This window comes from Trichechus manatus, unplaced genomic scaffold, assembly GCF_000243295.1.
Source record: "Trichechus manatus latirostris isolate Lorelei unplaced genomic scaffold, TriManLat1.0 scaffold00026, whole genome shotgun sequence".
Lineage (NCBI taxonomy): Eukaryota > Metazoa > Chordata > Mammalia > Sirenia > Trichechidae > Trichechus > Trichechus manatus.
In genome coordinates, this window is record NW_004443962.1 from 989289 (window position 1) to 1003863 (window position 14575).

At 38.1% G+C, this 14575-nt stretch overlaps 1 protein-coding gene across 2 annotated transcripts in view; it reads right to left on the minus strand.

The window, feature by feature from the left end:
• FGF12 (fibroblast growth factor 12) overlaps positions 1-14575 on the minus strand; it is a 587132-nt gene that overhangs the window by 197608 nt on the left and 374949 nt on the right. The gene's annotated exons all lie outside the window — the stretch shown is intronic.

Below are 14575 nucleotides of genomic sequence, written 5' to 3' on the forward strand. Positions count from 1 at the left end.
TTGGTAATTATAACCAGGAATGTATACTCATATAACACTTTGAAGCAATATTTAATACCGTGAAACAGTGGTTTTTGTTTTTTTTTTTCACTATTATTGCAATAAAGTTCACTTTTCCAGGCTGAGCATACTCAATTTTCTTCCCATTTTCATAATGGAAAATGACTTCCTTATCCATCCTCTGAATTCTCTTAAATTGTCTGTCATTCTCAAAATAAAATGCAAACATGATCCAATTTGCAAAAATCCTTCAAGTTAGGTGTTGTTCAACAAAATCTTATTCATTCTGTATGAGGTTGTTCTGTGAATTCACTTTCATTAATTTATTTGACAAATATTGAATGCCTAGTATGTGCACGGTTATTCTAAATGGTGGAGATACAACAGCAGACAAAACTCCTTGCTCTTTGGAGCTTGCATTTTGATTAAGCCTTTAAATTTAAATGGTAGCCTGATTCAACAATTGTTACTATGAATTAACCTTTCCATATCCATTATTAAGGCCTTATTGCTTGCCGACACAGAGGTAAATCAGGCACAGTCAATGCTCCCAAGCTGCTTAAATCTAAAGGAGGTAAATAAGTCAGATATACAAATACATACAGATGAAATTGAATAAATATATTTAGAGATTTAGATTGTGTCCAGAGGAAAAAGCAAGACTTCTGGTTAATGAAATCAGAAAAGGATTTCAAAGACAAAAAGAAATTGCTACTGCTTTCGGAAGATGGCATGTTGAGTGGAAGAAATTATATAAGCAAGTATGAAATGAGAAAAATGTGTGGTGTGTATGGGGAACACTTTAGTGGAGGAGAGAGATGATAAAATAAATAAACATTAGATAGCGGCAGTGTTCTGAAGAGGAAAAAACAGACAAAAACAAAGCATGTAGCAAAGGGAGAGTGAAGTGTGGAAAACAGGAGTTGAAATCTATGCAGGTGAACCAGAAAAGGCCTCTCTGAGAAGCTAACTTTTGAGTAAGGGTGTGAGGAAGAGGAGGGAGTGAGCTATTTAGATATTTGGAGGAAGAACACTACAGGCAGATGGAGGGATAGCAGGTACCAATGTCTTGAGGCAGAGAGGGACAGCAAGGGGGCCAGTAGAAGGAAACAGGGGAGAGAATAGGATGATGAACTCAGAAGTAATGGGCAAGGATTACACAGAGCCTTATTGGTCATAAGATGAAATTTGTCTTTTACCTTTAATGGGATGTGATGAAAGGCATTGAGCAGACGAATGAGTTTTAACATGGAGAATACACTGATGGAAGAAACTTTTAAGGAAAGAGACCAGTTAGGAGGCTATTGTAGATGTCCAGACAAAAATGAGAAGGATTTGGAGTAGGTGGTGGCCGTAGGGAAACCTGGTGGCGTAATGGTTAAGTGCTACGGCTGCTAACCATAAAGGTTGGCAGTTCAAATCCACCAGCCACTCCTTGGAAACTCTATGGGACAGTTCTACTCTGTCCTACAGGGTTGCTATGAGTTGAAATCAACTCGATGGCAACGGGTTTGTTTTGTTTTGTTTGGTTTGTTTTGGTTTAGTGGCAATAGGAGTATTGAGAAGTGGCCAAATTCTGTATATATTTTGGAAGTAGAAATGATGTCACTATTGTTTTTAAATTCAATTAAAAAATTATTTTACTATATCTTATACAATTTTGCTTTTTTTTTGCAATGTGCCTAAAAGGGAAAGTTTCAAATTGGTTGAAGGTAAAAACCAAAAATCATTAACAATTTATAGGCTTGCAAAATTTCAGCTCTGTCAGGAGCATTGGAGGTAATTCTTTCCAAACACCTCATTTTACTGAGTAGACAAACAGAACAGAATGGTTGCATGACTTAAACAAGATCACACAGCTAATGAGGAATGCAATCTGGACAAGAAACTAGGCTAGCCACCTCATGGTCCAAATGACTTTGCCTTGTCATTGGTAATGTTTAAGTGCTTTATACTCTGCCTTTAAAGTTGTGTTCAGTTATTTTGATTTCACAAACATTTAGTAAGGGTATCCAAACATGTATACCGAACTCAAAAGTCTTCAGGGCATTGGCAGGTAGGAAGAGAATGTGAGTAAAGGCAGATACATGCATTTCTTGTATATACACATTTACTTTTTCTAAAGCTTGCCAGACAAATAAAACATAGCTTCAGGCCTCCAGTCTGAAGGTGTGGTAAGTGACCATCACTGGGGTAGGCGGAAGTGCAAAAAAGAGGTTACACTCTAATAGGGGAAACACAAATGCAAATTAGGAATTGCCTGGTAATGTGACTTGTGAAGTTGTAGACATATGAATACAGTAGAGTGAAGTGAGTGATTAATATGGGATTTTGCAGGGAGAGAGCGGAAGTTGAGGGGGATAGCTGGAAAAGGCTTCACACAGACAAAGGAGACGAGGATTGAAATAGGTTCTGAAGGGTAAGAGTGGCTTTCCAGGTGGATCAGATTGGTGAAGACATTCCAAGTAAAAGGAAACAACGTATATAGAAGTTTGAAGACATAAAATAAAACTATGTGGTTTACCTATAGGTTTACCTATAACTATACAAATGTACACATACCACACACACACACACATTTGTAATCCCCCAAACCAATGTTTCATCATATGAAATGAGCCCTGACTCTCTCCAGGTAATAAATCAAAGTGGAATAGATTCCATGCAAGTTTTTGAAATACTAGAAAGTCTGAATTTCGGTACCTGCAAACCTATGTTTTTCCTATTATATTAGAAGTCAGGAACTCATAAAACTAGGTATAACAGACCCAGGACAGAGACTGTCTGCTTTAACAAATGTGAACACTCCAAATCCCGGGGAGCAATGAAGAGTTACCACTTCTGCCCAATGCAGTGCATCAGCATCACCTGGAGGGTTTGTTAAAACACAGATTGTTGGGCCTCAGCCCAGAGTTTCTGGTTCAGTAGGTCTAGGGTGGGGCTTGAGAATTTGCATTTCTAACAAGGTCCCAGATGATGTTGATGCCTGTGGTCCAGGGGCCTCACTTTGGGAACCATGGACCTAGAGTATCCATCAATACACCCAGCACCAGTACCTTTAAATTATTTTATGTACATACAGCTGCTCTGCTAAGGGTTCTATTTCTGTTAAATGGCCACTGTCTATGAGCTCCTTGTGAACAAGGACTCTCTCATCCCTATGGATGAGAATAATATCAAGAACAAAAGACAAAATTTACTAAGAGTTACTATGTGCCAGGCATTGTTTTAAGCACTTTTCTAGAATCAACCCATTTCATCTACATAACAACCCAATGATCTAAGTACTATTATTATTCCCATTTAAAAAATGAGGGAATTAAGATGCAGAAAGATTAAATAACTGGCCCAACAGCACAGACTCTCAAGTCAGATAGCCCGGATTCAAATTCTGGTTCTATCATTTATGAGTGTAACTCTCAAAATCTTTACACACACCTTGAGAATATCATAAGGGGAAGTACAAGTTGAAGATTTCCTGCTGTCAACATACCTTTCAAAACAAATGGTATTTAAGGAAATGGAAGTTGTTAAGGTTTTTATGAGTATACATTTATTTCTATATGACAGAAGTAAAGGAAAGACTAATAAAATCTTAGATTCTCTGTTCCTCTCATTTTGTACAATCTGATATTGTGTACATCTGAGAAAGTTCATGCAACTTTCTCATGGCCAACACTGGTTACTTCAAAAATCAAGAACAGATTAAAGACAACCTTGGTCCTCAGGTTTTCTAAGAACGCACTTGCTGAAGTAGTTTGCATAACATTCTTAACCACTATGTTTACCATCTAGAAATATGCCCATAAATAGTCACAGAGCAATTCTGAGTACAATTTCAAATGGATGATGTCTTGCTTTAATGACTAGACAGACACAGGAAGGCAGAAGTCTTACAATCAAATGGAAATATAAGCCCAAGAAGAAGGTGAGAGGCTCAAGGTTAAAAAAGTTTGGAAGTTACTTACTTGTGATTAGCAATTGAAACTATGTGAGTAAACTATTCAGGAAATACTAATTGGTTCTTGTTCAAGCTTTTCACGAATATTATTTGAAGACACCATCTTTAAAATTAAAACACAATCAACACAACATAAATTTGTAACAAATGCCTGAGACAAATACCCATTACTCTTCTTCTAGGTATCAAAATCAAAATACAACATTTTTCTCTATTCAAAAATAAATCAAAGGAATTAACTGCATTTATAAGCTAAGGCTAAAGATTAATTTTGCTCCTGAAAACATATGTTACTATAAGAGTAGCAATATTGTAGGAGCCAAGATGGCAGCTTAGTCAGATGCACTATACCATCCCTCTACAGCAAAGACCCAAAAAACCAAGTGAAACAGATGCAGATAACAATCCTGGGACCCTGAACATAAAAAAGGAAAGATAAAGAATTTAATCAAACACCATCTAGAAGAAAAAATTGAATCAACGCGGCACACGAGGAGTAACACAGAGAGGAGGGGTTCTGCCAGTCATCCAGGCTCAACGTGGCCATCTTGAGACAAAGTCAGTAGTGACCCCAGGTGAGGAGCAAAGGAAAGCAACTTCACAGAATTCCCATAAGAGACAGAGAAACTGTACAGACACACACAGAGAGAAGCAAGGTGAGTGGATCAAGATTCAAGTCTAAGGAAGGAAAACACAGAAGGGAGAGCAAAAATTTGAGGGATCACGTCATACACAGGGTAGGGAGGGAGCCATGATCCAGAGTCAGGTATACTCTTGAGCAGCAGTTTCTCACCTCTGGGGTGAGTGACACACACGGGGCACTGGATCTGCAGAGTATTGGTAGGAGGTTCTCCCATCTGACCAAACTCTGGGCAGCCCCCTCCACACTTGATCGGAGGCAGGTACTGACTGCTGGCTACAGTAGACAGGAAGTGCCAAGGCACCTACATCTACTAGCCAAAGGGGTGTACTCCACCTCCTCCCACCCTCCTGATCAAAAGTGGGAAAGGGTGCCATTCTCTACCCACCCAGCTTGACCAGAGATCATAATACAAGCCTTCTCCTCCCCCTTCACGCAGCCCTGTCTGCCACCACCCACCCACCAGTAAGCTAAGGAAGTAAGCGCATTTCCACGTGCTTATCTGCCTACCACGCACCATCCCCACCCAGCAAGCAGCAGCAATCAGTTGCTGTCACACGCATTTGCCCACCACCCCCCCGACCCAGCTAGCAATGGCAACTGCACAAGCATGCATGCACACACCTGCCACCCCCACCCCACCCCCGACCTGGGGAGTAGTGACAACTATACGCCTGCATATTCACCCGCCCACCACCTGCCCCCCCACCCTATGAGTGGACATGGCCACACCCCCGCATGCTTGCCTACCTGCCATCCACTCCTCACTATCTACCCTCCAGACCTGACAAGTGGTGGTGACCCTGCCTCCTGCTGGCCCACCACACCCACCACATCTGCCATCCCAGCCACTCAGTAAGTGCCAACAACAACTTCTGAGCCCCTGGATTGATGATAGGCAGTGATCAACAACCATCCAGTCCACCCTCAGCTGCCCCACATAAGTAGCCAACAGAGACCCACGCTCACACTCCTAGCCACTATCTACCCAGCAGGAGACAGGTGGTGAGCAACCCAGTGTTGCCAAACTAGCAACCGGAGTAGCACACCCACTCAGCCCACCTAGACATATCAAAACAGAACAAAACAAAAAATCAGGATGAAGCAAACAAACATATAATAAATAAATAAATATAATAACACCTTAATGTCTCAGAGACTACAGACAATATCAAACCACATAATGAAGCAGGATAAGATGGCTCAAGTAAGTGACCAAAATAAATGGCCAGAAAACCTTCCTGAGGAAGAAATGGTAATGGAACTACCTGATAAGGAATTCAAAAGACTTATACACAGGATCCTCCAAGAGATCAAGAAAGAAGTCAAGGAAACACAGACAAAACCAAGAAAAACACAGGAAAAAGCTCTAGAAGAATTCAGGAAAATACAAGAACAAAATGACAAAATAAATACACAATTAGAAACCATATAAAAAAAGCAACTAGAAATCCTGAAGATTAACAAAAAAATTTCAAAAATAGATAACTCAATGGAAGGACATAGGAGTAGAACTGAATCAATGGAAGACAGAATCAGAGAAATAGAGGACAAATCCTTTGATACTAATTTGTTTGAAGAAAATTCAGAAAAAAGAAGAAAAATGAAGAAAGCCTAAGAGGAATAATTTACACCTGATAGGAATTCCAGAACAGGAGAAGACAAACAAAGCACAGAGAAAATTTTTGAAGATTTGCTGGCAGAAAGCTTTCTTAATATGATGAAAGACAATAAGATATCCATTCAAGAAGCTCAGTGAACCCCATACATGATAGGCCCCAAAAGAAAGTCACCAAGACATACCATAATCAAACTTCCTAAAACCAAAGACAAAGAAAGAATCCTGAGAGCAGCTCAGGAAAAATGAATTGTCACCTTACAGGGGAATCAGTAAGATTAAGCTCTGATTTCTTGGCAGAAACCATGTTGGCAAGAAGGAAATGGGATAACATACATAAAATCCTGAAAGAAAAGAATTGCCAACCAAGAACTACATATACAGCAAAATTTTCTCTCAAATACATTGGTAAAACTAGGACTTTTCCAGATAAACAGAAATTAAGGGGATTTGTAAAAACCAGACAAACCTTACACAAAATATTAAAGGGAGTCCTTCAGACAGATAACCAACAACAGAAGACAACAAACTGAGATTAAAATGCATGACAGCACCACACAGTTACCAACCAAGACACAGAATTCTCAAAAATAAAATAAATCTACATGGTTGAAAACCAAAAACCAGACATGACAATCTTTAAATGATGACAAGTTCAAAATAAAAAAGGAGAATAAATGACATAGATACAGAACTTCCATATGGAGAAGAAGTCAAGGTGATATCAAGACATAACATGCTGTTTCAAACTTAGGATGACAAAGGTAAGTTTCCAGGTAACCACAAAGAAAATTAACAAACCTACTCACTGAAATCAAAAAAGAGGAAAATTATAAAGACTCAGTAAACACAGAATCAACAACAACAAAGGAAATGAAAAGAAAATCCATAAACAAAAAAAATCCAGTACAGAAAAGTAAGCAGAACAAAGAAACCCTCAACACCACAAAAAAAGCACAACAAAATGACAGCAGTTAATTCACACCTATTGATAATCACACTGAATGTAAATGTGTTAAATGGACCAGTCAAGAGACAGAGAGTAAAAAAACTGATAAAAAATCATGACCCATCAATATGTTGCTTACAAGAGACACACCTTAGGAACAAAGGTAAAAACAAGCTAAAAATCAAAGAATAGAAAAAAATATCTCAAGCAAATAGTAATTAAAAAAGAGTAGAAAGGAGTGGCAATATTAATCTCTGATAAAATAGACTTTAAGGTAAAATCCAACATAAGAGACAAGGAATGATTAAAGGATCAATCCACCAAGAGGACATAACCATAATAAATACTTACGCAGCCAACGAAAGAGCTCCAAAATACATAAAACAAACTCTAACAGTATAGAAAAGGAAACAGATAAGTTCATAATAATAGCAGGAGACTTTAGCACACACTTTTGATGAAGGACAGAACAACTAGAAAGTAACTCAACAAAGACAGAAGAACTAAACATGTAGCATGTCCTGGTTTGAATTGTGTCCTCCAAAAATATGTGTCAACTTGGTTAGGCCATTATTCTGAGTATTGTGTGGTTGTCCTCTATTTTGTGATTGTAATTTTATGTTAGAGATGAGGGTGGGATTGTAACACCCTTACTAAGGTCACGTCACTGATCCAATGTAAAGGGAGTTTCCCTGGAGTGTGGCCTGCACCGCCTTCTATCTTACAAGACATAAAAGGAAAGGGAAGCAAGCAGAGAGTGGGGACTTCATACCACCAAGAAAGTAGCACTGGGAGTAGAGTGTGTGCTTTGGACCTGAGGCTCCTGCGCTGAGATGCTCCCAGACCAAGGGAAGACTGATGACAAGGACCTTCCTCCAGAGCCGACAGAGAAAGAAAGCCTTCCCCTGGAGCCGATGCCCTGAATTTGGACTTGTAGCCTACTAGACTGTGAGAAAGTAAATTTCTCTTTGTTAAAACAATCCACTTGTGATATTTTCTGTTATAGCAGCACTAGATGACTAAGACAACAATCAATCAATCAACTTGACCTCATAGACATACAGAACACTCCACTCAACAGCAGCACAGTACACATTCTTCTCCAATGCACATGGATCATTCTCCAGAAGAGACCATACTTTAGGCCACGAAGTAAGCCTCAATAAACTCAAAAATGTTGAAGTAATACAAAGCATATTCTCTGATCACAATGCTACAAAGGAAACTGATAACAGGAAGAACAAGGAAAAAAATCAAATACATGGAAACTGAATAACACCTTGCTTAAAAACCACTGAGTAACAGAAGCAATTAAAAATGAAACAAACAAACAAAAAATTCCGAGAATGAAAACACAACATACCAAAGCCTTTGGGACACAGCAAAGGCAGTATTCAGATGTCAATTTATACCAGTAAATGCACACATCAAAAAAAGAAGAAAGGGCCAAAATCAATACCTTAACCTACAACTCAAGCAAACAGAAAAGGAGGAGCAAAAGCAGCCTATAGCCACTAGAAGAAAGGGCATAATAAAGATTAGAGCAGGAATAAACAAATCAGAAAACAAAAACAATTGAAAGAATCAACAAAACTAGAACTTGGTTATTTGAAAAGATCAATAAAATCAACAAACCGAAACTAAACTGACAAAATAAAAGAAGACGCAGGTAACCCAAACAAGAAATGAGATGGATGACATTACAACAGAACCAACCGAAATAAAAAGGATCCTAACCGAATATTATGAAAAATTATACTCCAAAAATTTTGAAAACCTAGAAGAAATGGACAAACTTCTAGAAACACACAGTCTACCCAAACTAAAACTAATATAAACTGAGGTAGAAAATCTGAACAGACCTATAATAAAAGAAGGAATTGCAGAAGTCATAAAAAAAAAAACTCCTAACCAAAATAAAAAAGCTGTGGTCCAGACAGCTTCACTGGAGAATTCTACCAAACATTCAGAGAAGAGCTGACACCAATACTACTCAAACTATTTCAGAATACAGAAAAGGAAGGAATATTCCCAAATCTATTCTATGAAGCCAGCATAACCCTGATACTAAAGCCAGGCAAAGACACCACTAAAAAAGAACATTATAGACCAGTATTCCTCATGAGCATAGATGCAAAAATCCTGAACAAAATTCTAGACAATAGAATTCAACAGCATATAAAATAAATAAATAACACATCACAACCAAATGGGCTTCATACTAGGTGTGCAAGGATCATTCAACATTAGAAAATCAACATAATACACCACATAAACAAAACAAAGGACAATAATCACATGATCATCTCAATCGATGCAGAAATGCCATTTGACAAAGTCCAACACCCATTCCTGATTAAAAACTCTCACCAAAATAGGAATACAACAGAAATTCCTCAACAAAATTAAGGGCATATACTCAAAATCAACAGCCAGCACTATTCTCAATGGAGAGAGACTGAAAGCAATCCCCCTGAGTTCAGAATCAGACAAGGATGCCCTTTATCACCACTCTTATTCACTGTTGTACTGGAAAGCCTAGCTAGAGCAATAAGGCAAAAAAGGGAAATAAAGGGCATACAAATTGGTAAGGAAGAAGTAAAACTATCCCTATTAGCAGATGACATGATCAGATACACAGAAAATCCCAGAGACTCCACAAGAGAAAGCTACTAAAACTAATAGAAGTAGTCAGCAAAGTGGCAGGGTACAAGATCAGCTTACAAAAATCGGTTGGATTCCTCTGCACTAAAAAGAGAACTCCAAAAAGGAAATCAGGAAAACAATACCATTCATAATAGCCCTAAAAAGATAAAATTCTTAGCAATAAACATAACTAGGAATGTAGAATACTTGTATAAAGAAAAACTGCAAAACACTACTGCAAGAAGCCAAATGAGACCTACATAAACAGAAAAACCTACCCATGCTCATGGATAAGAAGATTTAGCCTTGTGAAAATTTCAATACTACCCAACAAGATCTACAAATATAATGCATTCCCAATCCAAATCCAAGTCTTTAATGAGATGGAAAAACTAATCACCAATTTTACATGGAAAAGAAAGAAGCCCCGGATAAGTAAAGCATTATTAAAGAAGAAGAACAATGTAGGAGGCCTCACACTCTCCAATCTCAGAACCTACTACTATACAGCCATGGTAGTCAAAAAAGCCTGGTCCTGGTACAACGACAGACACAGAGACCAATGGAACAGAAATGAAAACCCAAAAGTAACCTCCATCCACCTACAGACAGCTGGTCTTTAACAAAGTTTGGAAGTCCATTAAAAGGGGAAGAGAAAGTCTCTTTAACAAATGGTGTTGGCAGAACTGGATATCCATATGCAGAAAAACGAAACAAGATCCATACCTCCAATCATACACAAAAACTAACTGAAAATGGATTAAAGACCTAAAGGTAAAACTTAAAACTATAAAGATCATAGAAAAGAAATAGTGACAACACTAAAGGTCCTAATATATGGCATAAGTAGAATACCAAACATAACTAAAAATATACAAACAGTAGAAGATAAACTAGATAAATGGGACCTCCTAAAAATTAAACACTTATGCTCTTCAAAAGACTTTGCCTAGAAGAGTAAAAAGAGAACCTACAGCCTGGGGAAAAAAAAATTGTCTATGACATACCCGACAAGTGTCTAGTCCTAAAATTCATGGAAAACTTCAACACCTCAACAACAAAAAGACAAATGATCCCATTTAAAAATAGGCAAAGGACATGAACAGACACTTCACCAAAGAAGAAATTTAGGTGGCTAACAAACACATGAAGAGATGCTTGTGATCATTAGCCATTAGAGAGATGCAAATAAAAACTACAATGAGATACCAACTCTCAGCAGCAATAACAGTACTGATCACAAAAGAAAACAAGAAATGCGATGAGACTGTGGGGAGATTGGAACTATTATACACTGCTGATGAGCATGTAAAATGGTACAGCCACTATGGAACACTGTATGGTGCTTCTTTAAAAAGCTAGAAATAGAAATATCATATGATTCAGCAATGCCATTCATAAATATATATCCTAGAGAAATAAGAGCCATCACATGAATAGACATATGCACACCCATGTTCACTGCAGCATTATTCACAGTAGCAACAATATGGAAACAATGGAAATGCCCATCAACAGAAGAACTGATAAACTGTGGTACATACACACAATGGAATACTACTCAACAATAAAGAACAATGATGCATCTGTGAAATATCTCACAACAAGGACGAATCTGGAAGATGTTATGCTGAGTGAAACAAGTCAATCAGCAAACGACAAATATTGTATGAGACCACTATTATAAAAAGTCAAGAAGGTTTATACACACCAAAAAAAAAAAAAAAAAAAAATCTCTGATCGTTACCAGGGATGGGAGGGAGAGGGAGGGAGAATCACTAACTAGATAGTTGACACATATTAGCTTCGGTGGAGGAAAAGGCAATACGCAGTATGGGGGAAGTCAGCACAACATGATGAAGGCAAGGGAAGACACTGAAAGGTATGCAAGAATGAAAGGCAATGACAGTAAATACTATAACATACACAATCCTGCAACAACAGTAATAACAAACAATAATTTATGAGTGGATACATAAGTGGATATGTATGTGGAATAGGTGGAGGAGGATGTATGGGAATACACCCACGTGCATATATAGGTTTGACTGTGGATATTTCTACATACATATTTGTATGTGCTGAATGTATATTCACATATACAATAGAGCACACAGGGGACACAGCCATGGAAACTTCTTAGACATAACCAAACACCTTGCACAACTGCGTTACTTCACTTGAAGGCTAGGGACCACAGTCTCAGGGGACATCTAAGTCAATTGGTATAACATGGTTCATAAAGACAATGTTCTAAATCCTACTTAGGTGAGTAGCAACTGGGGTTTTAAAAGCTTGCAAGTGGCTGTCTAAGATACAACTATGGTCTCTTTTTGTCCACAGCAAAGGAGAGTGAAGAAAACAAAAGACTCAAGGACGCAATAAGTCTGAAGGACTAAAGGACCCCAGGAACCACAGCCACCACTAGCCTGAGACCAGATGAACTAGATGGTGCCCGACTACCACTACTGACCACTCTGACCAGGATCACAATAGAAGGTTGTGGTTAGAGTAGGGAAAAAATGTAGAACAAAATTCAAATTCATAAAAAGACCAGACCTACTGGTCTGAGAGAGGCTGGAGGAACTCTGAGACTATGGCCCTTAGACACCCCTCTAACTTGGAAGTGAAGCTATCCCTGGAGATAACCTTTCAGCAGAATATCAGACATGTTATCAAGACGGAGCACTCCTGGGGGAGAATATCACACCTGGTAAAGCAGAGGGTCAGCGAAAAACAGGAAGACCCTGAGCGCGACAGACTGACATAGTGGCTGCAACAATGAGTTGGAACACAGCAACGATTGTGAGGATGACATGGGACTGGCCAGTGTTTTGTTCTGTTGTACACAGGGCTGTTATGAGTCAGAACTGTCTCAATGGCACCTAACAACAATAACATAAAATAAACAATAACACCCGAGAGGAAAGTACTCCTTAGAACAAGCATCTATGTAAGACCAAAAGGGCAACATTGGACCAAAAGCAAAGATGAGAAAGCAGGAAGAGGCATGAAAACCAGAGGAGTGGAAATGGGGAACAACTCAGGGTGTTAATGGGGAGAGTGCTGACAGATTGCAGGGATTGCAACCCATTTCACAGAACAATCTGTGTATAAATTATTGAATGAGAAACGAATTTGCTCTGTAAACCTTTACCTAAAGCACAATCAAAAAAAAAGAGCAGCAATATTATATGTACCAAAGTGTTGCTCAAGATTATGTAAATAAACTTATTTAAAGAAAATCAGCAGGATAACACATGCATTTCTTTTTCTTTCTATCCAACATGTAGATGTGATTTCACACATCCAAATCCATGATATAATCTTAAAAATATAGATGACACTAGAAGAAAATAATATCCCTATAATTGGATGTAGCATAGCCTTTACAGTCCCATGAGTACTATAAAGGAAATGCTTTAGTAGGTGAATGAGCTGAACTCCCTGTCCAGAAAGGCCACTTGTTAGGGAAAGAGAACATCTTTATAATTCTTGGCAGCACCGCTGATGCCCTTTAATAAGAGACACCGTGTATCCTTGGTAATTTTCCTCAACCAATCATTTGGATCATGTTGCTGATCATAGTTTAGCAATACAGAGCGTCTGCTGGCTTTGGCTATGTCTATATACTTCTGAATGATGGTGTCAAACATCATATGTTACTGTACAGAAAACATAACTGGATGATTAATTTTTTTTAATTTCCAATTGAATTTTTGAAAATCAGGCACAAATCATTGTGAAATGTGTTTCTTCATAGTGAAATCAGGGTGAAGTCATTATGTTCATCAAATCTGAAGAAACTATAAAAACAACTGATAGAAACACCAATTATTAGAAGACTAGAATCAAAGGACCTCAGAAATAAATTCCAGACTAACTAAACATTAAATGTGAAAAATAAAATCATAACATTACTAAAACAAAACTTGGGTGAATTTTTCATAATCTTGGAATGAAAAAATATTTTCTAAATAGGAAAGAGATGCTGAGGGCATACATGCATACCAGAAAGATGTTTACTTGTGTTTTATTGACTATGCAAAGGCATTCTACTGTGTGGATCACAACAAATTATGGATAACATTGCGAAGAATGGGAATTCCAGAACACTTAATTGTGCTCATGCAGAACCTGTACATAGAACAAGAGGCAGTCGTCTGAACAGAACAAGGGGATTCTGCATGAGTTAAAATCAGGAAAGGTGGGCGTCAGGGTTGTATCCTTTCACTATACTTAATCAATCTGTATGTTGAGCAAATAATCCAAGAAGCTGGACTATATGAAGAAGAACGCGGCATCAGGATTGGAGGAAGACTCATTAACAACCTGTGATATGCAGATGAAACAACCTTGCTTGCTGAAAGCAAAGAGAACTTGAAGCACTTACGGATGAAGATCAAAGTCTACAGCCTTCAGTATGGATTACACCTCAATATAAAGAAAACAAAAACCTTCACAACTGGACTAATAAGCAACATCATGACAAACAGAAAAAAAATATTGAAGTTGTCAAGGATTTCATTTTACTTAGATCCACAATCAATGCTCATGGAAGCTGCAGTCAAGAAATCAAATGGTGTACTGCATTAGGTAAATCTGCTGCAAAAGACCTCTTTACAGTGTTAAAAAGCAAAGATGTCATTTTGAGAACTAAGCTGCATCTGACCCAACACATGGTATTTTCAACTGCCTCATATGCATGCAGAAGCTGAATAACGAATAAAGAAGATCGAAGAATTGATGTCTTTGAATTAT